This window comes from Sinocyclocheilus grahami, unplaced genomic scaffold, assembly GCF_001515645.1.
Source record: "Sinocyclocheilus grahami isolate Dianchi unplaced genomic scaffold, SAMN03320097.WGS_v1.1 scaffold373.1, whole genome shotgun sequence".
Classification (NCBI taxonomy): Eukaryota; Metazoa; Chordata; class Actinopteri; order Cypriniformes; family Cyprinidae; genus Sinocyclocheilus; species Sinocyclocheilus grahami.
Window position 1 is genome coordinate 225,197 of NW_015505552.1, and position 25,115 is coordinate 250,311.

General features: G+C 37.3%; 1 protein-coding gene across 1 annotated transcript in view; it reads left to right on the forward strand.

Annotated features, from left to right (window-relative positions):
• Positions 1–984: 984 nt before the first annotated feature.
• LOC107549469 (glutamate receptor ionotropic, NMDA 2D-like) overlaps positions 985–25,115 on the forward strand; it is a 107,243-nt gene continuing 83,112 nt past the window's right edge. Inside the window, exon 1 of the mRNA XM_016230559.1 lies at positions 985–1,034. The gene's annotated coding sequence lies outside the window, so the exon portion shown is untranslated. The remainder of the gene's footprint in view (positions 1,035–25,115) is intronic.

Genomic DNA, 25,115 nt, shown 5'->3' on the forward strand with positions numbered 1-25,115 from the left:
TTTCCCGGCTTGAGCAACGCTAACTCACTCCAGGACACGCGCTGGCGCGCACGCACGCACGCACACGGTCGGTGCATATTTTCCCCCGTGTCTTTGCTGTATGATACACGCGTGTCTAGTGACACGGACGGATGGCCTGACGGACGCACACCTCTCCGTTTTGCTCAGAGAAGCAGAAGTGGCGATAAGGCACCATTGATTCGCAGCACGGGATGATGGGAGGGGAGAGAGACGCGGAAGGGGCTGCGGGGGGTATGCAACAGAGGACTGAGTGGCTCTAGTAAATATTTATATTGCATGATGATATGCGCGAGCAAAAGGAGGAGGTGTGTGCTTGCGAGTGTGTGTGTGTATGTGGAGGAAGAGGGCTGAGAGAGAGAGAGGAGAGGAAGAGACCTCGAGCCACCCAGTTATTAATATTATTCCACACCGCTAAGTTTAGCATTCAACACGTGTCGCTAGTGATGGAGAGAGCGCGGGAGAGAGAGTCGGCCTGCGCGCGCGCGCGCGAAAGAGGGAGGTTGACGGTTGCTAGGTGACGAGGCGCATATACTGAATTTTAACAAAAGAGCGGAGAAATAGGGAGAGGGAGCGAGAGAGAGAGAGAGAGAGAGAGGAGGGAGCTGGAGATAGGTGGAGAGAGAGAGAGAGCTCGCGAAAATTGAATACATGTAGAATATATATATTTCTAGGTGTATTTTCCCCGGGGAAGCCGCAAAAAGGATACCTCGAGGGGAATTATGTGAAGAGAATTTGACGGTTGCTAGGTGACGAGGCGCATATACTGAATTTTAACAAAAGAGCGGAGAAATAGGGAGAGGGAGCGAGAGAGAGAGAGAGAGAGAGAGAGAGGAGGGAGCTGGAGATAGGTGGAGAGAGAGAGAGAGCTCGCGAAAATTGAATACATGTAGAATATATATATTTCTAGGTGTATTTTCCCCGGGGAAGCCGCAAAAAGGATACCTCGAGGGGAATTATGTGAAGAGAATGGAGGGCCGAAAGGAGAGAGGGGGAACAGGCGCGTGAAAAACACAGTAAGTAACAGTTTAATGAATGCTGCTGTGTTTCTGCACGGGCTTGACTGCGTGGAGCGAGGAGACATGGCACTGACAGTGCACCGCCGGCTCCGGGTGAGGGGACTTTGATGCGCTATATGTGGAAAAGATGGATGGCACGCGATAGAGAGATGGATACGGCCGGCGCACGCAGGGGTTTGACCCTTCTGTCATTGCTGCACGCGCGCACATATGCCAGTGCTTACAAGCCCACTTGTTCCTCAGCGAAACGGCACATACTTCGACTTTTCTTGCACTCTCTGCACAGATATACACGCGCAGAGGTTACAGCAGCACGCGAAGACGCACGCACGCGCCTGGAAACGGCACTGAGACACGCGCAGTCTGCGGGCACAATTAGTGATTTTCATAAAAACAACAACTGTGAAGCGGCTGAATACTAAAACGTGTCTAAAATGCTGCTTCGGTGCGGCTAATGATCGCGTCGCTGTGCCGCGCTGTCAGGCTGCTCGTCTCCAGTTGTGGATGTAAACTGCGGTTTTATCAATTTTCCTGAGCACAGTTATCAGTGTCTCGTAGTGCATGTGTGTTTGATGCTCTTGGTGTTTCAGTGCCATGCGAGCTTATTTAAATAGCATAGCTTGTTCGTTTTCCAGTCATTTTTATTTATTTATAAACATTTAAATGAGAAGGAGACTTGAAATATCTAGATACACCAATTGCTGTCATTTCTCAAAGTCTGGCCATTTGCTTTTTTAATAGTTGGGTAAGAAATCAGTGAGATTTATGAGCAGGGCTCATTATGTTAATTTCATACGAGCCCATCATAGGCCCACAGTTTTCCTCCTGCGATATGAATCAAACCGTTGGCGTTTAGATGAAGTAAAATCATTTATGTGGGGCTTCTGCTTCATATTCCGTAATAAGTTTTACTCCCTGCTTGCACCAAACTTATTAAAGCTGTTATGATGGAGCCTGGAGTCCTGCAGAGGGAATGTGAGGTCTTAATGTCCACCAAGACAGGCCTTAGATCAGTCCTGGCATATATCATACATTTTTCTTCAATTATATGTGTTAGTGCACTAACGGCATGTTGTGAAACGTGACCTATTCGTAAGCTTCGCGCTGTACGATTTTCACATCCTCTGAGATAGATACATATGTGGTCTCGCAGGTGAAAATAGAGAGGTATGGAAAGATTATGACCTCCAAAAAAGCACATTTATTGAACAAGGCATGTTGTGGATACTGGGCACGCAAATCACCAAGGACTGCACACACACACACTCACACACTGCAGTACTGTAATGCGCACAGTAATGTTAATGTGTTGCCTTCAGTGTCAATATAGCTTCACTCCAGCGGTCTGTCTTACAGCTGCTTTCCAAGCTTTACTGTAGAGGGAGGGGGAGTGCACTTATAAAGAAGGAAGGAGAGTGAAAGAATGAAAGAGTATAGAATGAAAGAAGGTGAGAGACTATAATGCACTGAAGAGGAGGACACAGCAGAGGTGTGGATACAGTTGAAGCTGGATGGGGAGGAGAAGTCTCATAGACAGAAATACAGTGAAGGATGAGGAAAAGAGAAATACGGTGCAAACAGAACGAGGGAGTGAGAGGAGGAAATGAAGGAGAGGAAGAAAGCGAAAAGAGGAATTGAATATCTGAGACTGAACATGGTTGGAGGGCTCAGACAGAGAGATGAGAGCAGCTTGAATCAACGTTTGCATTTCTCTTTTCCTCTTTCTCCTCTTCTGTTTCAGCGGATTGATTCTTTATCTTATCCTTTACCTTTGCTCTCTATCCTCTCTATCGTTCCATCCCTTGGGCTTTCAGACTCTATAGAGTGTTGCTGTTTTTTTAACACCTCTTTTTTTCCTGCTGGATCCCTCTCTTCAGCATTTCTGTATCAGTTTCTTCATCTGATTACATCCCTCTCTGTTATTTTTTGTTTGCATAGCTGTGTTGATGAGTCCAGCGTGCCCAAAACTGCATCCAACTCTCCTCTCAGTATCCCCCGTTCACTTAAATGTGACTAATTAAGGTAAAGCTCGTTAACACAGAACATCAATTAGTCTTTAACGAGATCATAGGCTGGTGTTTGAAAGAGATTACATTGCTCCCTTCTCCCTCGGCTCCCCAGCGGTTAGACTGGCTCGCTATTGATAAAGGCCACGCTAATTTACATAAGACCTCAGACGTAGTTTGGGTGCTCGGGTCAGATGGAGAAACGGGAAGCACATGGGACCCCACAGGCGCTCAGACATTCCGACCCATATACTGCAGCCCACCCAGTCTTGCACAGAGCTATTGATATTTTAGGGGCCGTTCACAGATAACACATTTTTGTGTTTATAAATGGGATTCTGGGCAGTGGAATAAAAAAAAAAAAAGTCTAAAGACACACTTTTTAAAAGTTAAACTTCTTATGGAATCCCATTTCTGCAACATAAAAAAATCATGCTTTGGAAAATCATAATTAAAAGATAAAAATCAAAATTTTGACATTCTGCCATAATTATGAGATAAAAAGCTGAAATTTTGACAGTTAAAATTCATAGAAAATTATTAAAAAGTCATAAAATTAAGTCATAATTATTAGATAAAAAGTCATAATTGTGACACAAAAAGTCTACATTGACATAAGTTAAAATTATTTCTAAGTCATGAATATGAGATGAAAAGTTAAAATTAGGACATACTAAGTCGCAAGTATGAGATGAAATTTGTCAAAATTGACAGTTAAAATTATGAAAAAATACTATTATAACAAGTGATTTTAGCTCATCATTTTGACATTGATGTTATAATTTAGACTCTTACTATCTCATAATTATGACTTCTTATGTTGTAATTATGATTTACCAAAGCTTTTTAAAAAAATTTTTATAATGTGGCTGAAATGGGCTTCCACATTAAAAGATTAGTCCATCCCAGAATTAAAATTTCCTGATAATTTATAGGCGGAATTAGGGTAGGGTCAAAAACACCTTCTCATTTTCTCCTCCAACTTCAAAATTGTCTGATATAGTTGTTTTACCTTTTTTTTTTTTTGTAAAGGGCATTTTACTTGATCTTTGCATGTTCACTTTATAAACCTGGGGTCGGTACTTCTGCTTCTTTGAAGCTGCATTGAAACTACAATTTGGATCTTCAACCCATTGGTCCCCGTTGAAGTCCACTATATAGAGAAAAATCCTGGAATGTTTTCCTCAAAAACATTCATTTCTTTTCGAGGGAAATTTTGATTCTGGAGTGAACTAATCCTTTAACTTGAGCACCATGTTTTCAGAACAGTCTTTTTTGCATGTGATGCTGCAGAAGAAGAGAAAACTTTAGCGCAACGGTCAAACGTGTTCGTCTAGCACGTTTATGTAAAAAAAATGATAAAAACAATGCAGAGAAATGCAAAAATGCATTCTGTGTGAACACCACCTTATTAGTTATGCAGCTGAGGTCAAGTGGTAGGAGCAATGGAAAAAGGAGAAGAAGGAGGAAAAAAGGAAGAGAGTGTTTCTATGATCTATTGTGACTATGAAGAAGCTCTAAAAACAGAAACGTTTTTTTTTAACAACAAGCCGGAAATGTTAGCATATTAAGAGGAAACGTTAACACAGAAAGTGTAGCACTCACTGGCATCCTGTTCTAATCAGCCATGAGTTTCCACAGGAAGCCGAGATATTTCCGTCTAACTACAACTGCGGTCCTGTACAGTTACCACGGAAATCCCTGCAAGACTTCCCTCGCTTCCAAACACAATTCACCTGACAGCTTAACGTGAGCTCGCCGACGCTCTGCAGGCTCACAGCATCTCACCATTCATTCATCTCCGATATCCAATCAAAGACAAGTCCATAAAACGCTATTGACAGATGTAAACTAACACTGGCTGAAGATCAAGCCAGTGAGGCCGTGTTTTCCCCCTGGGGAGGTCTCTAGTGATAAGACAGGTATTGTGATGCTGTTTCTGTGAAGTGGAAAGGTGCAGAGATGTGTACAGCAGCTGTTGGATGAAACGAGATTAGATTCGGGGGCAGTGAAATGACACGGATAATGGTGGACCAGACTGAGGAGACATTTTGGGCTGTAATCAAGGTGCTGATTGATCACACTGACAGACTTCTGTCCAGTATGTTAATGGAAAAAGAGGAAAAGAACGATGTGTGCTTTTACCCTGACACAGATCTAGTACAGATATAGCTGGATTAATTTTGTTTAGATCAAAACAAGAACAGAAATGGTTATTTGATAACTTTTAATTTCACAGATGTGTTTGAAATGGAATACATACTGGTGAAGTTGTGTTCTTATTAATGTGCCTAATAGAGTGCACTTTTTCAGCAGCCTTGGTTCCAGAAGTATTTTTTTTCCATTGGGATTTTAAGAAAAAGTCTTCTTTAAAGAGTTATACGTCATGAACTAAACCAACCAGGTGAATCTCAACATTACAAACTTTGATTTAAAGCAAACAAAAGAAAACAAAATTTGAAAAAAAGACAAAGATACAAGACTGTGCACCCAACGGCTTTAGTGAATGAATATGTAACATTGTGAATTACATAATCAAATTGAAAACTATTGATTTAGAGATATTACTATATATTTTTTGGTTTATTGCAAAATAAGCTTAGAGATATTGAAGTAGTTTGAGAGCATAGGGAGACTGACTCTGTTACAGCATTCACAGTGCTTCATGGGAGTTGGTGGGCTCTATGTGGTTTTGTGGCACGGTTTGCTTGTCAGGATTCTCTGATTGGTGGAGATGTGTTTACAAAATTATGGATAATGTCGTGTTTCACTAGGAATTCCACTGTTAATCATGATTATTTAAAGCTGAAATAATGCGCACTGACAGTTTCAACAGACGCATACACCATTAATTAATAATATCATAGCTCTCAGTAGGTCTGTCTGTAACGTTTTTAAGTGATCATTTTATTAATTGTAATACTCACATAGTAATGCTGGAATAAAACTAGTAACAAATTACATTTGCACATTTTGTTACAGTGAAATACATTTGCACAAAGTATTGCTTGTTTACTTGTGTTTCTATACCCTATCTGTGATGTATTGACATCAAGATAACATTATTTAACTGGCTGACATAGTTGAAGTTTATGTTGACTTGTGATGGTCTTAGAAGTTAGGACAGGATTAATATAAACAAAACCACATATACAATCAGTTTTGTGTTTATAGCTACCTGGAGTTATACATTACCTGTATAATTTACAAGTATTATTCCAAATTAAAAAACTAAAATTACTTGGTGGACATTTAAAGGTTAGTTCACCAAAAAAAATAAAAATCTGTCATCATTTGCTCATCCTTATGTCGACTATTCTATGGACAAAAAATTTTTTATTTCTTCCACAGAAGACAGAAAGTCAAGCAGGTTTGGAACGACATGAGGGTGAGTATATGATGACAGAATATTCATTTTTTGGGGGTAACTATCCCTTTAAATAAAAAGTATGAACATTATGTTTTCTGACCCGTATAAAAATATGTTTCTAAATATAAAATGTATATGTGATGGAAAAAATCTAAAAAAAAATCAAAATATTTGAACCCTCAAAATACAGTTTATAAATGTAGTTATGAAGTACAAATATCCATGTAGTGTAGATTGTTTGTTCAAAGTACTTGTTGTTCAAAGTTCAGTCCAGCTGTGTGTGTGTGTGTGTGTGTGAGAGAGAGAGAGAGAAGGAGAGATGGGGAAAGTGAGAGAGATTGTAAGTGTAATCAAGCATGTGATGCACAGGTGTGCATGTTGGTGCGTCAGTAATCTAATGTTGCTGTAGGCATATATGAGCAGTGCCTTTACATCCAAGTGTGTATCTGTGCATCACCATCTGATTGTAACAACTGTTTGCCATGTAGTTTACATCTCATGAGTTATTAATATCTGAAATATGGTATGTGCTTAAGAGTCCGGCATTTCCTATTTTGAGTTATGTTTACCTATCCTGTTTATCCTTTGTACATGTGTGTTAAGGAATGCTTGCTGCGTTTAGTTTTTAACTATCTATAGATACACTGTCTCAATGATTGAAGAGAGGATGGTGTTCTTGCATTATTACAGCCATAATTTGCTGGTTAACTCACAGCATGGTGTGCTGAGCACGAGAGAAACTGTCTCATTGGGCAACAACTGTCATCTGTTTCAAAGAAATAGGACAACGCAAGGCTGCATTTATGAAATGATGCATTAATTTAAACTCTGTGCTACTCTGACACAGAGCATTTTTTTGCTTAGTTGCCTCAGTGAAGTTTTCCCAACAACTTTCATTAAAAGTACAGGAATTATGAACTCCCTCCTTCGCTTTGTCAGACACCTCTCTCTCTTTCATCAGCTCTTTCTTCCTACCACACGTGGTAATTAGGGGCAACTGCACAAAAAGGTACCTAGAGAGATTACCTTGAGTCTAATATACATACTAATAGCATAGTACTTTACATGCTTAATAAGCCCATCCAAAGGGCTCAATACGCAATCTTCAAACAACTGTAGGACAATGGGTGTGGCCTTGCTTGGGATTCTGGCCAGTCAGGATTAAACAGCGAACTGAATTTATCATAAATAAGCTTTCAGATGCTGGCTCAAATTAAGGCTTTTTGAATGAAACAAAGGAATTCCTGCTCCTTTGTTGAAAGCCCATGCAACCATAAACTTTCAAACTTCAAAAAGTTCATGAATGTGTAAAAGAAATCTATATGAATCGAGCAGTTCAATCCAAGTATCTGAAGAGGCACTATCACTTTATATGATGAACAGATTCATTAATATAATCATTTATCAACGCACATACAAAGCCTTTTGAAATGGTGAATTGAGGTAAAGTGGGCTGTTTAAGATTGATTGTGCTGTGCTCAATGGGTTTACACTTTCATAGCATAACAATGGTCTTTAATTAAAGGGACACCTTTTTTTAAATGATAAAATTGTTTTGGCTGATGCAATATGACCTTACACCTCAAAGGAGGACTTGCTCATCATTAAAGATAGTATAAGACGTCCTTTGACATTCAGAATTTCATTCCTAAATTTTAAGGTTGCTCACAAAATGTAAACAAATGTTATTGTGACAGTACTTGTATTAATTGTTACATTAAGAAACATGGATTAAAATGCAAAGAATACATCTGTTTAAAAAGTTAGTTTTTTATTGTAAGTTGGTTAAATATTGCTGGCACATTGCTGACTTTTTAGAAAACAGAAATGAGTGTCTGGTCAGGAAATTCAAGCCAGATATGCAAGGAAGAAAAGAGAGAGCAGAATGGGAGGCAAGGCATGAATTTGAATATGTGGTTAAAAAAAGGATGATAGAAGCAAAATGTATATAAAATATGGTCACAATTACAGTTTAAGTGTTTTGAGAAAACAGATATGAAGTTTTAAATGATTAAATTTCAAATGGTATCAAAATGTTTTCATCAATATTCTGTTAGATTTAGAACAATGTGCTAAAATACACTAAAACTGTATACATTACAATTAAGCACATTTATTTTTCACAAGGGTAGAGTACATCAAATATGATAAATGGAAGCTCAAAGGTGGCTTTTACAAGAACAGATGAGCTTTGTTCTCTTGCCGACAAGAAATATAGTTGAGCTTCCTTGTTTATATTTGATGTACTCCATGTCTGTTGCTTTATATGTCAATAAAAACTAAATTAAATGACCATCTTCATATAAATTGATCACATCTCTTTAGAAGATTCATGTGCATTACTTTTAATATTCGGATTTAACTTTTTGGCATAATGGACTTTCAATGGAGAAACAGAAATCTCTCAGGCTTTAATAAAGATATCTCCATTTGTGTTTCAAAGAGGAACGAAAGTTGACATGAGGGTGAGCAATTGATGAAAGAATTTCCATTTTAGGGTGAACTGTCCCTTCAATATTCCATTGCCATTTTCCTCTTTTATTTAATGAAGTTATGATGATTTTTAATTCATACCAGTTCCCATGTCTCCCTGTTTCTTCATTAAAGATAATTCACAAGCAAACAGACATTACCACAACAGCACAAATGACATAAAGCCACACGGCGGGAGTCGGTGTCCCCTGTAAAACAATTCAAACTGTGCATGCATGTCGAGGCAGTCATGTCAAAGATCGAATGTCTACGACAGGCTTTTTGTCATGTTAACAACATTCCCATTGACCTTTAATAATGACCATGTCAAACAAAGAGTCACGGCGCTTGTACAGCGGAGGGCAGATGAGGCCAATAACACCACCATTTCCGATTACATTTACATTTATTTTCTTGGCAGACGCTTTACTACAAAAGCGATTTGCAAGAGGCTGCGTGCGTTGCATCGGCGCTAAAGGCAGTGTGTTTGTGTGTCGTCTGAAAATGCAGTGGAGTGCTGGGGTGCACATGAGTGTAAGTGTCATTAAACATATGCCATATGAGCACATGTGCTCCATATCACTGATTTTATGGTCTGTGTCTGTGTGCGAGCGTACGTGTGTGTGTGTGGTTGCCCTGTGCATCTGTGCCTGAAATTACATGTTAGTGGGTAAAGCCAAGTGTCCACTTGCAAGTGTATATCTGTCTGTGTGTGTGTGTGTTGAGGCGGGCACGGGAGGAAGCTGACAGCTGGGAGAGTGTATCAGAGTCCATGAAGATTGTGTTGATGTGCACAGTGTGTATCCGGCTTCTTTTCTGGCACCCGGTGTGTGTGAGGACAGGCCAGATGTGGTGTGAAAGCATGTGTGTGAGACTGATTGAGAGAGTGTAATTTGATGTGTGTCCTTATTTCCAGTCTAAGTTGTCAATGTGGATATGTAGACGAAACTTCACAAAAGATTTGCTCTGTTTTAAAAGTGGGATAAGCGATTTTTCAAAAACGCTTTAGAAAACGAATTCGGGCCGAATATCAAAACAAACTTGTAGCCAATCAGCAATAAGGGGCGTGTCTACTCATGATGTGGAGGAGAGAGCGTTCCGTCCAAGCCGAGCGACAGAAAGATAGAGATGGCGGATAAAAAACAAAAGAGGAAAATGTCTGCGGATCAAACGAAGGCTTAAGGCAATAAGGCAAGAAGTAGGACCCGTGTAAATATCGGATCAGCTTTCCAGCGCTGGAGACAACTCAAGGAGCGGAAGGCCTGCGATTGGACTCTGAGGTTGCTTTGTTTCTTCTCGATAGGTGAGTAACACCGTGTCTGCGCCGCAACAGCTAAAGTCTGTCAAGTACACTGGACGCGACAAAGCGACCATTGAAAATCATTTGAAATTTGTGTCAATACGTCATAAATAAAAAGCAGCAGCAGTTTTCTGTCAGGGATTTGTCGTTTCGTGCCGCGCCGCATCCAGTGTAGACCATAGATATGTATATATATACTGTATATCTATGGTGTAGACAGCATCACTGATTATGAGTTCTATAGTATTTTGTCGCGCCGCGCCGCGCCACTTGCGTCCGATGTAGACACGGTGTAACATTGGTTTTGCTTTGTCTCACAGAACTAATCGTTGCCTGGGTTGCGTACGAATGTGTGGGGCGGAGCTATCAATATAGGGGCGAGACCCTTTTGGGTAGGGGCGTGTTTGTTTTGGTGATTTCAAATGTCAACATTGGCTACCAGAAATCGCTTACCCCACTTTTAAGAGTGCAGGTTAGTTCCTGAGTGTCACTGTTTGTGGATCAGTTTACCTTGAAAAAAGTGAAACGACCATGTCATTTAAAGTGTATTTTCATATTGGCCTAATCAAAAAATTGTGGTTTCTGGTTTAAACCTATTTAGTTCAGTTTGTCTAAAAACAAATAACACTACAAACAGAAATTTTGTTAAAATCATATTTTCACTTGACACCTGTGTTGACATGCTACTTTTACTGATGGCAAACATTATTGTGGGTTTAAATTTTTTATTTTTTTAGTGTAACAGAAAATGTTATATATTTTAAAAAGACATTAGAAAAATATATCTTTAGTTGTGAAGTGGTCTTTATAGTAAGTCCATATTATAGCTACTTTAGCCTTTTTAAAATGTTAAAATTAAAGGGGTCATATGATGCGATTTAAATTTTTCCTTTCTCTTTGGAGTGTTACAAGTAGGGCTGGGTATCCAGTTCAATACTTTTTAGGCACCGACCGATTTGCCTCGATACCATCGAGTATCGAAAAACGTCTCGTCGTTCGGTACCAAATTTCGATACCTAAGGGGTTAATCTCATCAGCGTCAGTGAGCCAATAAGCCTGCAGCACTAGCCGGTGTGTTCGACTAGAGGTGCGGCGCAGATCGATCATCTGCGAGAGCGATTAGAAAGCGCACGGAGCAGTCTGCTCTCTTTAGCTCTCTTGGTACTGTAATACACCGATCGGTCTGCACAGTCGGTCCGCGTCAAGTCGAACACACCCAGAGAGTGGCGCACACGTGAGGCTATAGTGTGAATGCGTCCCAGCCCCCTTAGATGTAAGGCTACATTTACACGGGTGCATTTATGTTCTAAAATGAAAACTATCCTCATCGTACTGGCGTTTCAAGGCGGCTTTCCACTATCTCCGACAAACGACAAGCGACAGACCGGTCATTCATTTCCAATGGAGAGTAGCGCGGGAGGTGTGTGGAGTTCCGATCATATGCAGATGTCCATTCATACTAACGTTACACGACCGAAAGCGCGCGTTATGTGACCATTCGTGCAAACTGTAGCATCATGCTACATAAGACAATAAATAAGATTTATATTCCGCTTTTACTCAAAACTCACTTTAAACCACCATCGAGTGTTTGTAATAACTTCCGATTGCCGTCTAACAGGGCCGGATTTACGCATTGCTCAAGACATTGAGCAAATAAATATAACAAACAAAAGGGTTAAAAAATGACAAACTATTTCCATGTCTTCCACCTTTTTTATGTAGGCTATGGAAATCACGCTTTCTTTCTCCCAGTCTCTCTCACAGACGCACACAGTGCAGACACGAACTCGCGCACACACGCGGAGATGCGAACAGAAACTTCTTGTCAGTGCTGCCATGTAATGTTGTTTTGGCCATGTAATGTTGCTGAAATTAAATATGTTATTACCTCTTTTCAAAAAGGCGGGGGAGAAACAATAATGTACAATGTATGTGTTTTTTAAACTTTAAACCGCATAAACACATTTCATTACACCAAATACACAAAATAATGTTATTTTTAGCAGCATCATATAACCCCTTTAAGTTGTAAAAAGTAAAAATAATAATAATAAAAATAAATAAATGCTGTATTGACTTGTATTAAGCAACATTTTGGCTTGTGTCAAAAGAAAATATATTGATTAATGGAATAGTTCACCCAAAAATGGAAATTTTCTGAATATGTACTCACCCTCAGGCAATCCAATGTACTGTAGATGAGTTTGTTTCTTCATCTGAACAGATTTGGAGAAATTTAGCAGTAGATCAAATGCTCACCCATGGATTTATCTGCAGTGAATGGGTGCCGTCAGAATGAGAGTCCAAACAGCTGATAAAAACATCATAATAATCGACTCCAGTCCATCAATTAATGCTGCTTCTGGCCAGATATTAGGGCTGGACAATAATTCAATATCAATATGTATCGCGATATAATTTTTTTCAATAACGGTGATATGATTTTTAAACACATTTCCGATATTTCGATATACATTACCAGTGTTTACCATACATTGATTTATTTGTGGCGTTTGACTTCGTTGAATAAACATAAGCACAGCACGTTTCAAAATCAAAACACATCGCGGGTGTTTTATATGAATGTAGCCTATATCTGAAGGGAAAGGACTTCAGACTTCAGGTCTTCAGAAAAGTTTCGATGGCATTTTTATTTTATCTGATAAAGAAGTGTTCATGAGCGGAGCTGATTTGATTACAGCCATTACTGGAGAAACCGCTAGTTCTACCACTCTCAAAGCGCCTCCTGCTGGCAGACCATCAGTTTGCATTTTCAATAAGCCCGTCTCCAGCAACATGCTTTTGTTGTTGCTCTATTTTTTTGTTTTCTGAAGCAACTCGGAGCATGTTTCATACTCGTTATCCTGGAGCACATTTGTTTCAGTCTATAAGAATAATCAGCCTACACTACCAGTCAAATGTTTTGAACAGTAAGATTTTAAGGATTTTCTTTTTTTTTAAGAATTCTCTTCTGCTCACCAAGCCTGCATTTATTTGATCCAAAGTACAGCAAGAACAGTAACATTTTGAAATATTTTCTATTTGAATATATTTTAAAATGTAATTTATTACTGTGATCAAAGCTGAATTTTCAGTATCATTACTCCAGTCTTCAGTGTCACATGATCCTTCAGAAATCATTCTAATATGGCGATTTGCTGATTATTAATATTTAAAACAGTTGAGTAAATTTTTTCAGGATTCTTTGATTAACAGAAAGATCCAAAGATCAGCATTTATCTGAAATAAAAAGCTTTTGTAACATTTTACACTATACCATTCAAAAGCTTGGAGTCAGTATAATTTCTTTTTTTTTTTTTGGAAAGAATTTATAGAAATTAATATTTTTATTCAGCAAGGATGCTTTATATTGATCAAAAGTGATGATGAAGACATTTATAATGTTACAAAAATGTATTTCAGATGTTGTTCTTCTGAACTTTCTATTCATCAAAGAAACTTGAAAAAATTCTACTCCGCTGTTTTCAACTGATTTTTGAGCAGCAAATCAGAATATTAGAATGATTTCTAAAGGATCATGTGACTGAAGTAATGATACTAAAAATATAGCTTTGAAATCACAGTAATAAATTGCATTTTAAAATATTTTCAAATAGAAAACAGTTATTTTATATATTAAAATATTAGTTTTTGCTGTATTTTGGATCAAATAAATGCAGGCTTGGTGAGCAGAAGAGAATTCTTTAAAAACATTGACACCTGTGATTTGTTTTTAAACATCTTACTGTTTAAAAACTTTTGACTGGTAGTGTATGTTAGCCTATAGTTTGAAGTTATTATTATAAAGATATTAATATTAATTAAGTGAGTCTGAGACAATTATTTGACAGTGATTTCACATTTCTTGTTTGAATGAAGGCTAAACACAAATAAAAGGTGAGCATTAATTTATTTGCGCTGTTTTTTTCTTCTTCTAAAATATATGGTTTTATATGAGGTGTCGTAGACTTGGCAAATTCATTTTTCATAAGTTTGTATGCACAGACATCTGTTGTGGGCGTTCTTGGCAGTTTTTACGAGGCTTTTTTTAATAGTGTTCATATCGATATCGGAATTATATCGTATCGTCCGAAATTAAGAAATGTATCGTGATATAAATTTTGGCGATATTGTCTAGCCCTACCAGATATCATAATCCATTATATTGCATCTTCCAGTGAAAAAGTCCATCTCCTGTTTTGTTTTACTTCACATCAAAAGCCACCAACATATTTGTTTAGAACTGTTTTTGTGTGTAGACGGTGATTAATCTGTGCATATTTCTCTCCTGATTCAGAATAGATTTTTTTAACAGGAGAAGGTAATATTATGGATCAAGGACTCCAGTGTTTCCCCTGCCGTTATATTAGGGGGGCGGCCCACCCCTCGAACGGCACCCCCGCCCCCCTTGAAGGTAAAGTTAATTTTAGGCTACTTAATTTTATTTTCTCTATAGGGCCATATCACAACAGAAGTTATTTAAAGTTACCTTTCCTATATAACAGGTCTATACCTTGTTCTTTTATTAAACAAACTAAATAGCCTTATGTTATTTATTTTATGTACAAGACGGCATGGCATTTCTGTCTCTACGTTACATGGTCGCGGCTCTCTGCATCGCGCACAGCGGAGTTCCGCCCCGATGCGCACACACAAGTGAGCACGCTCCCACTCCCACTAATTTTTGTAAATATTAAGCTGCAAAATGACTATTTAAATATGAATTCTGCGTGTCTCTGTGTTAATGAATGGTGCAGACGCGCGGTTTTGTTTACTAGTACTTGTACTGAAGTGTGCGTGATGCTTTCGGTGATATTAACGTCTGCCGTCTCACTAATGAGGACATAAATACATGAACAACATCTCCAGAACTGCTCTGAGAGTCACATCATGAGCTTTTGACCATTTCCTTTGAGTAAAACTATCCTCATATAAACACAGGAATGTAAAGGTATTCACGGCAACCCGTCAAAATAAAAGTTTGTTTTAACTTGAAGACATTGCGGCAGAAATATATTACTATTGTTCAGTAGAATGTACGTAGTAGGCTACTACTACTACGACTAAAATGATTAAAACCTTATTTTTAAAGAATAATCATACAATATTTCTTCAATGTTTTAATTGTAATATTAAATCCCCTTTATTTTCCAAAAAAATTTAATTTGTTTAATTTTCATTCATTAAAAGATTAATTAAATGACTGTTTTATGCCATAAAAATGTAAATACACAACACAGAATTTCTGAGGGAAAAATCATAAAGCTATTGTAAGAATAAATGAAACTTTCAAATAATTAGACATGCTAAAACAGAATTAGGTAACAATAAAACACAAGGTTGGAAAAAATAAAACATTTCATAGGGTCCTAAACATGTAATTTGTGTTAAACTTTTAATAAATTGATGTTAAATTGTTTGTTTCATGATTTTAATTAATTATTAGACATGCTTTTTGATGAATAAAATTTAATTTAACCATTAAAAGGGATTCCAGAAAAATTAAACCAGGAAAAAATGGAAAAAAGCCGTAAACCTAGGGGAAACACTGGACTCATATTTTAGCTGGATTTTCAGAAAATATTCATTTTTTGCATGAACCATTCCTTTATGTTTGGTATTTATAATTAATTAAAAAATTTGCATTGTATGTTTTAGTCTTTTCAAAAATATATATATATTTTTTTATATTTAATACTAATGTAATGTTCAAACCAAACCAGAAATATAGTTTGAGAAAAACTAATACATTTGGATTTGACAAATTTGATTTTTTTAAAAATTGGTCCAGTCATTTTTTCAGTGCACAGATAGTGTTATATGTGTGTGTTGAGTGTTATTATGCAGCTCTTGTCAGTGAAGCTCACTCCTCACAGCGGTGTGTGTCTGAGAGGTGTGAGGAGGGATGCTGTAAGCGTGCTGCGTTTCAGCTCTACCTCTCCTCCTCCTTCATCTCCTCTCATCAGCACCTCCCACTCATCCTGTGCCACTCCACTGGCTCCCGATCCATTCACTCCCTACCGCACTGAACAGATAGGAGCACTACATTCACTTTTGCTCATGTAGAACTGTAACCGCTTTTCATCTTTGGATGCTCATCAGATGCGTCATTAGGTTTTTTGAAAGGCTTCATTCTCGATTTGACAAAAATGTAAAACAATACACTTGTTTGGGTTGCCCTCTGAAGAAAACCACATAGTGTGATGTGGCGATCATTCCTTCATCTGAGACAAAAAACACTTTAGCTGCGTCATACATAAGATGACTCGGCCAATGATATATGTGACCCTGGACCACAAAACCAGTCATAAGTAGCACAGGTATATTTGTAGTAATAGCCAACAATACATTGTATGGGTCAAAATTATTGATTTTTCTTTTATGCCAAAAATCATTAGAATATTAGGTAAAGATCATGTTCCATGAAAATATTTTGTACATTTCCTACCGTAAATATATAAAAACTTAATTTTTAATTAGTAATATGCATTGCTAAGGACTTCATTTGGACAATTCTAAAGGTGATTTTCTCAATATTTAGATTTTTTTGCACCCTCAGATTCCAGATTTTCAAATAGTTGTATCTCGACCAAATATTACAAACCATACATCAATGTAAAGCTTATTTATTCAGCTTTCAGATGATGTAAAAATTTTAATTAAAAAAAATGGACCCTTATGACTGGTTTTGTTGTCCAGGGTCACATATGACTTTTTTTTTTTTACATAACTTTTCTTTTTTTTGAGTGTAAACACATTTTAAGATAATTTTTTAAGGTAGTTTTTTTTTTCAAATATCATGAATCATTCATTCATAAATATTAGGTTTTTGGTGAGTCACACCACATGACATGTTACAATTTGAACTTGCCTTCCCTTGTCATTAAAAAGGTCAAATCATTTTAAGATGCTTATTGCGTTATTTTATAATTTTGCTTGATCACACTGATTTGTGGGACATTTTTATTTTTTCAAATAAAGCACTGAAGCAGGTTGTGTTCAATATTTTTTAAAGAAATAATTATAGAAAACATGCAAAAATGCTTAAGGTCTTCATTTTTTTCACTGAAGTTTTTTTTTATTCATAATGGCATCAGGACAGTAATACCACCCTGACATTTTTTTTCAGGGAACATTAAAGGGGTCATATGATGCGATTAAAATTTTTCCTTACTCTTTGGAGTGTTACAAGCTCTTGGTGCTTAAAGAAGATCTGTAAAGTTGCAAAGACTAAAGTCTCAAATCCAAAGAGATATTCTTTATAAAATTTAAGTCAACCACGCCTACCTAAAACGACTCGTTCTAAGACGCCCCCACATGTCTATGTCACGATGTGGGAAGATTTGCATAACGCCGTCTAAATGTTCACGCAAAGAAAGAAGGTGTAACTTTTATTCTCGCTGTAGTATTGTTGCTGCCGCCATGTCGTGAAAATGCTGTGTTTCGTTGTGAAAGCGAAACTACTTTGTTTGGCCTTCCAAAAGAGGACGATATCCGATTCGTCATGCCTAGAGCTGATCCGTCCTGGTCGCTGAGGAAATACATCAACTTCGCGCTGTGGATCGCCGGATCAGCTTTCACCGTGGACGAAGCGGAGTCATGTTTTTGTCTTGTCGCTCCGTCCTGACGGCATCACAGTATGGTAAGGGGCGTAACATTTCCGTCACACACTTGAGGTATTCGGCCAATCACAATGCACTGGATAGCTGGCCAATCAGAGCACACCTCGCTTTTCAGACCAATGAGCTTTGTAAAAATCGCTGCGTTTCATAAAGGCGGGGCATAGAGGAAAAACAATAATGTACAGTACGTGGAAATTAATGTGTTTTTTTAACCTTAAACCACATAAACACATTTCATTACACCAAATACACAAAATAATGTTCTTTTTAGCAACATCATATGACCTCATCTACATCATATTTATAATATATGATACACATATATTATAAACATACCAATACATATAAAGGTACATCCAAACCCCTTATACATACACATTTTACATGTCCACTCCAACTGTGTATACTCACAAATTCTTGAAGGCATATATATTTACAACGACCCTGACATTTTTGACTTTATTTACCAAAAGAAAAAAAACAATGAATTTGAATACAGAAATTATCAAAATGCTAGATGATGCGCATTCAGGTCTTTCCACAAATGAATTGCATTTTTAATGTATACTATTTGAGTCAATTTATAAATCCAGACAAAAAATGAGTGCCGCTTTGTTGATCCGACCGTTGTGTTATCATTGCATCTAAATCTGTGTGTTTTTGCTGGATAATGGTCTTTTTGCACTGTAGCGCTCAGTGAGCAGGCCACTCTCCCTGATGGATTGCATCTCCTAGCTTGCTTATTTCCCCCGCTCTCAGGAAGTCAGGTCTCTTTCTCCAGGGCAATTTCCACTTTAAATCTCAATCATATTTAAAAGGTAGAGTGGCACAAGACAGGGCAACTGTTTTTTTTTTTTTATTAAACCCCCAAACAAGTTGATGAGGTTTTTCAGGTTTTTTAAAATGACACTGTGCGATTAATCTAGGCAACCAATGAATAGCTAATGCTCATGGTGGGCAGTCAATTATCTGGGGATAGAGGCAGGAGGAGGCCATTCCTGGTCATTTATAATTAAATTTTAGTTAAGAGTCAGTTTGATCACTCCGTATCTTTGGAGGAGCTTTGGTTCAACAGCTGAAGCTTGACTTACACGCATCATTTACGCCGTTGTTCAGTGCTAACAATCTTTTAAAGCTGCAATAAATTAGCTTCTCTAGTTAAATCCACCTGTACAATGAAAAAAGGAAATGCTGAGGCCCATTCCGGTTAAAGAAATCCATATCCATCCTTGAGGTGCTCTGATACTTTGTGCGTTATACCGAAGCTCGGATCTTCTGAGGACGTTTTATGGAGGGTGAAGGCGGATCTTAGGGCAGAGGCTGCCAGGGGCTCATAGATTTTGGATGGTTTATGATCCAAGTTGGGCATTTCCCCCGGCATTTTCCCCGGTGTGTCCTTAGAGCGGCTCTAATCCTTAAAACACTCCATTGTGCTTGACAGAAAGACAGGATGCAGGATCTCAGTGGGGACTGGAAGCTTAAGGGATGTGCTGGTTGAGCCAACCCCAGGCAGGGCATCATGTAGAGAGACCGCCATGGAGGTTCATGGTGCTGAACTCCTACTCGAGGGTCCTCGGAGCCAGCTGCCGGCTGGTAGCAGTTTCCAGGAGCCCATTCATCAATGCAGAGCCTCTGAATAGCAGCCAGATATTCAACCTAGGCTCTTTGGAAAAACCTGACTCTACCTATATTTGTGAAAAATGTATCTTTACATACGGTTCACTGCAGTTTTCAGATGAAATGACAGCTAGTGGCAGTAAAAGTCCAACAACTTTTATTTATTTTCATACCAATTATCATTACAGGGACCAATGATCAATTAATAAAAACTTAGCCTATTTTCACACAGTTCCTTCCACAATACTGTTACAATCTCAAAACACTTACCATAGTGCATGATTTGTAAACTAATACATTTTGACATTTACAACCATATAACCAGCTCCATATGTATGGGTTTTCTGACATAGTAAACTTGCTTGATAGCTCACCTGGTACAGCTTGTGCTCTGGTACAGATGCCATGAAATACATGTCATGATAAAAGAGTTCAAAGACTTCTCGAAGCAAGCTAAAATGGCATGGTTGCTTCTGCAACTCACTTTTGCTTTTGTTAACACTGTTAGGTTTAGGGTATGGTTTAGTGTAGGTGGTATGTTATTTGTTAACACAAAGCATTAACCTTTTAGGACTCACTGTACATTTCATTTATGAACTGCCACGATATGTGCAATAATTAGTTAAAAAAATGTTTGTTCAAACAGCTGATTCATTCAGAAACGTGGCAAGTGACTACTGTCTTTATGAATGGGTTACTGAATCATTGACTCACTTGATTCGTTCAAAAAATTCATTCAGTAACGAAACACCGCTGTGTTGCTCGGAGACACAAAACAATTCTGCTGTGGCTTTGGAGCTGTTTTCATCAGCGAAATTGAGCAAAACAGTCAATATTGTGTCTAAAATGTAATTTCTTGTTTATTGAACTACAATTGAAAAAAATCACATTGCAATCGTGTTGAAACATTTTGGTCGTGCAATGTTGCTTACCTAAATCATATTATACATTTCCTTTTTTTCCAACCGAAGTATGCATCTATAACTTTTGTGAGTGCTGTTGCACTCATTTGTTTTGATTTAGCAGGAGTCTCTCTCACACACTCACTCAGGCTGCGCAAGCCTCATCTGGCACGACATAAATACATTATCAGTTGCATAAGTGTGACGTCAAAACAGACTGGCTTGGAATCGGTAGACTGATCGGGCCGGTCACCGGTCCGTGCCGATCATGTGGAAAACCGGCTAATTCCAATCCCTGGCCGGTCGATCGGTGCATCTCTTATAATTAGTTTAAAGGGTTAGGCTAGTTCACCCAAAAATGAAAATTAGCCTGTGTTTTACTTACCCTCGAGGCATCCTAGGTTTATTTGACTTTATTCTTTCCGATGAATCCAATCGGAGTTACATAAAAAATTGTACTGGATATTCCAAGCGTTATCAGTGCAGTGGGTGGGTGTTTCTGTTCAACAGTCCAAAAGACGTCAAATAAAGTGTGCGCATCCATAAGAAAACGTGCCTCACATGGCTCTGGGACATGGATAAAGGCTTCTTGTAGCGAATCCATGCGTTTCTGTAAGACAAATCCATATTTCATACGTAATTAACACTTTTCTCTCACTTCCGCTATCTGTCATACACGGAAGCCATTCCCGTGGATGACGTAGGACGTATGTGCGCGCCTCTGAGACATGCTAGTCTCGCGAGTTTGTTTACAGGAGCAAAAGAAGCACATTTTCCTTACTTTAGTAAAGGAAAACCAGTCTCCTGGCTTATATCATAATCCTCTGACATTTTTCTTTACAAATCCTAATTCATGACCGGCGTTTTGTTTCAAAGAAGAAAGTCGTATTCACCTAGGATGCATTGAGGGTGAGTAAAACACAGGCTTCATTTTTGGGTGAACTAATCCTTTAAATAAAGTATCAAAAGCAAGTAATCATATGGTTTTATTGAACAAAACTGTGAAAATACATAATGTATTATAAACAATAGAACTAATGGACATTATGCATTATAACAAATGCCTGCAGAGGGTGCCAATGGCCTGACAATTGTTTTACACTTTAATGCACAATCTAATCCTTGTTTAATATTGACTAAACAACATTTAATTTAAATGTCTTCTTAATCTTTAATATTTGGCCATTTCTTTATGACAGAAATGTTACGGCCACTGTAATATCTTGAATATGTGGACATCAAAATGTGTAAACTCAGAGAGACGGTTTGAGCTTTTATTTTCAAATCACGATGAACAGTTATCATATTGAGAAAGATGTTGATGTATTCTTCTGTGTTTGTGTAGGTTTATAAAAAATTTACCTTCCAAATCTGATGAAATGGTGCACATTGCATTCCTAGTTGTTAACATTATAATAAACCCAAATGCACAGCAATATGCATAGATGCATGCACGCATGTAAATGATAAAAGTTTGTATGGAGCAGCATTTACTGTGAACGGAGCCACTCTGAGATGCATGTATCCTACATGCATGTAAATAATTAAAGCGTATAAATTAAACCTGCATCGCGTATATTTATTTAATTGAATTGTTAGCGTTCGTGAGTTCACAATAGCATTATGCTTTATGATGATTTTAAAATGGGATTGATGGATCATGTAGCCTTGGAAAATGGTCTAACACTGTGTTTCATGGATTCTCGTTCATGGAATGCGCCACTTCCAGTATTTTGCCGGTTACTCGACACAGGCAAATTGCAGTCAAGGATTAAAAAAAAACTTGATTTAAAATCAAGTACTCAAATTGAATCGAGGAATCATGACAGCCCTAGAACTGAACACGCTTTTAGTGCCACTCACTGGAAATTTCACTTTAAAATTCTGACACGAAATGTGCAAGAAGGAATATAATATAACTTTGAAGAAATGTCTCTGCAGGCACGTATTTCCAATGAGCCTGGGTTGGAAATATAAAAAAAGAAGAAAAATGTTTGATACAGTACACTCTTAAAAATAAAGGTGCTTCACGATGCCATAGAAGAACCTTTTTGTCTAAATGGTTCCATAAAGAACCTTTAACATCTGAAGAACCTTTCTGTTTCACAAAAGGTTCTTTGTGGCGAAAGAACGTTCTTCAGATTACAAAAAGGTAAGAAAGAGATGGTTCTTTAAAGAACCTTTGACTGAATGGTTCTTTGTGGAACCAAAAATGGTTCTTCTATGGCATCGCTTGAAGAACCCTTTGAAGCAACTTTATTTTTAAGAGTGTAGTTGGTGACAATAGGTGGATACATGGCATGGTGTTGTTTAAAGGACTGTTTTAAAAAAAATCAAGTTTATAGGAGTCCTATGATGAAAGAATACGGGGTGAATTAAGTACCACTGTTATTTTGTAAATGCAGTGAATAAATTGCAGGGGATCTATTTTATTGGAATGGCTTGTGAAATAGTTCTTTCCTTATGGATGGGAAACTTGTTTTCTCAGCATGGATAAATTGGGCGAATTAATGTCTTAGACTAAGCTTGTTATGTTAATTGAGGCCATGGGGGTTGTTTTTAGTGAATGGAAGTTATTAGGGTGCTGATTTATGAATAAGAGGATTCATAGGTGTTTTTTGTTTTGTGAATGGAGACAAAAGAGGCCGCTGGGTTGAATTGACTCTGCATAACCGCGGAAATGTGCACGTTTGAGGCAGAGACACGGTGTGATCGGCTGGCAAGCTACACAAGAACATAGTGTTCTTCAACCTCTAAAGCAGTTCAGGGCCTCCAAACATAAGGCAGAAGGAGAGTAGGAAAATGTGAGTGAGAGAGAGAAAGTGAGCAAAAACGCTGCATAGAGTGCTGTGTGGAAAGGCCAGCTCACAGATTTCTCATTTCAGCTCTCAGGTTATCCCGAATGAATTGAGAAAAATGATTCACACTGAGAGTTTTTTTCTGTAATGTTGTTCTTGTTTATTTGTTCAGATGTGGCTGCTGTTTCAAACATCTCTGCTTCCTGCCTTCATCAGTGAAATAAATTACAGATAATGAGAAAGAGGCTGCCATCGAGGACCTGCTATTTCTGACAGTGAATGTTGTGGCGGTTTTGAGCCACGATGAAGGCAAGTGGATTGGTTATTATTTAAGACCAATTAGGGCTAGACAATAATTCAATATCAATATGTATCGCGATATAATTTTTTTCAAATCGTGTGACTGGAGTAATGATGCTAAAGCTCTGCTTTGAAATAACAGGAATAAATTATATTTTCAAATAGAAAACAGTTATTTTAAATAGTAAAAATATTTCAAAATGTTAAAAAAAAACGTTTTTGCTGTATTTTGGATCAAATAAATGCAGGCTTGGTGAGCAGAAGAGAATTCTTTAAAAAAACATTAAAAACTTTCTGTTCGAACACTTTTGACTGGTATGTTAGCCTATAGTTTGAAGTAAAAAATATTAATATTAATAAGTAGAGTCTGAGATTTATTTGACGGTGATTTCACATTTCTTGTTTGTATGAAGGTTAAATACCAATAAAAGGTGAACATTTATTTATTTGCACCATTTTTTTCCCTAAAATATTATATAGTTTTATAGGAGTAGGTTTCATAGAGTTGGCAAATTAATTTTTCATAAGTTTGTAGGTACAGACATCTGCTGTGGCCGTTTTTATGAGGCTTTTTTAATAGTGTTCATATCGATATCGGAATTATATCGTATCGACCCAAATTAAGAAATATATCGTGATATACATTTTGGCCATATCGTCCAGCCCTAAGACCAATATAAACATACAGAAGATTTCAGATTTTTAGGGCTCTACAAGAAATGTCCGTTTGTCAACTGGCTGTTCATTTTTCAGCTGTTTCTATTGCATTTATTTGAAATGAATTCTGTACAAATATAAAATCTATGCATTTGTTAACATACACACAAATGCTGTATCTGAAAACACATACTGAGCAGGTACTACATTTGATGAAGAACTTACTGCGCAACACATATGTTAACTTTTTGCCTTTTTGTTGTTTTTTTGTTAATGCTATATAGGGAAGTACTTTTGACCAAATTCTAAAGTTGTATTGCATATGAAGAGTTTGGTTCCAAAACACGATAAACTGCATTTTTTTTTTTTTTAATTGTGTTTCCGCCAAAATCAGTTTTGTATCTGGTCAGTATTGAAAAGTAAATTTTAAATTTTACACAAAATGCAATATCCGTCGAGTAGGGCTGTGCGATATAGAAGATATATGCAATACCTTGTTAAAAAATGCGATATTCGATATGCGATACGATATTGCTTAAAATGTGTAAAATCTTGATTATTTCAATTATATTTTAAAATATTTAAAAATGAAAAATATATCACCAATTTGTTTCACATTCTTTCTTGGAAAAGAAAGAATCACTACAACTTCTGAAAGTGACCAGCAGTGTTATAGCATTACATAAAAAGTAATGTAATTTTAACATCAGTGTGACTGTGAACATACAAAAAAAAATTAATTACACTAATTTTATATCATTGTAACTTTGCTTTCCATACACTTTAAGTACTTCTTCAGATACCACAGCAAACACTATAGTCTGAGAAAGTTCAAACATGATTAAAGGCAAGTGAACAGTCAGTAAAAAAACAAAAAGGAAGAAAAAGAAAGAAAGAAAAAAAAAGACACAATTTACAAGCATAGATAAATTAAACAGTAGTATTCACATACAGAAATGTAATAATTAAGTGTAAAATAACACTGCATAGTGTTCACTGTATGAATTAAATTTAGATTAATCTTTGTTATA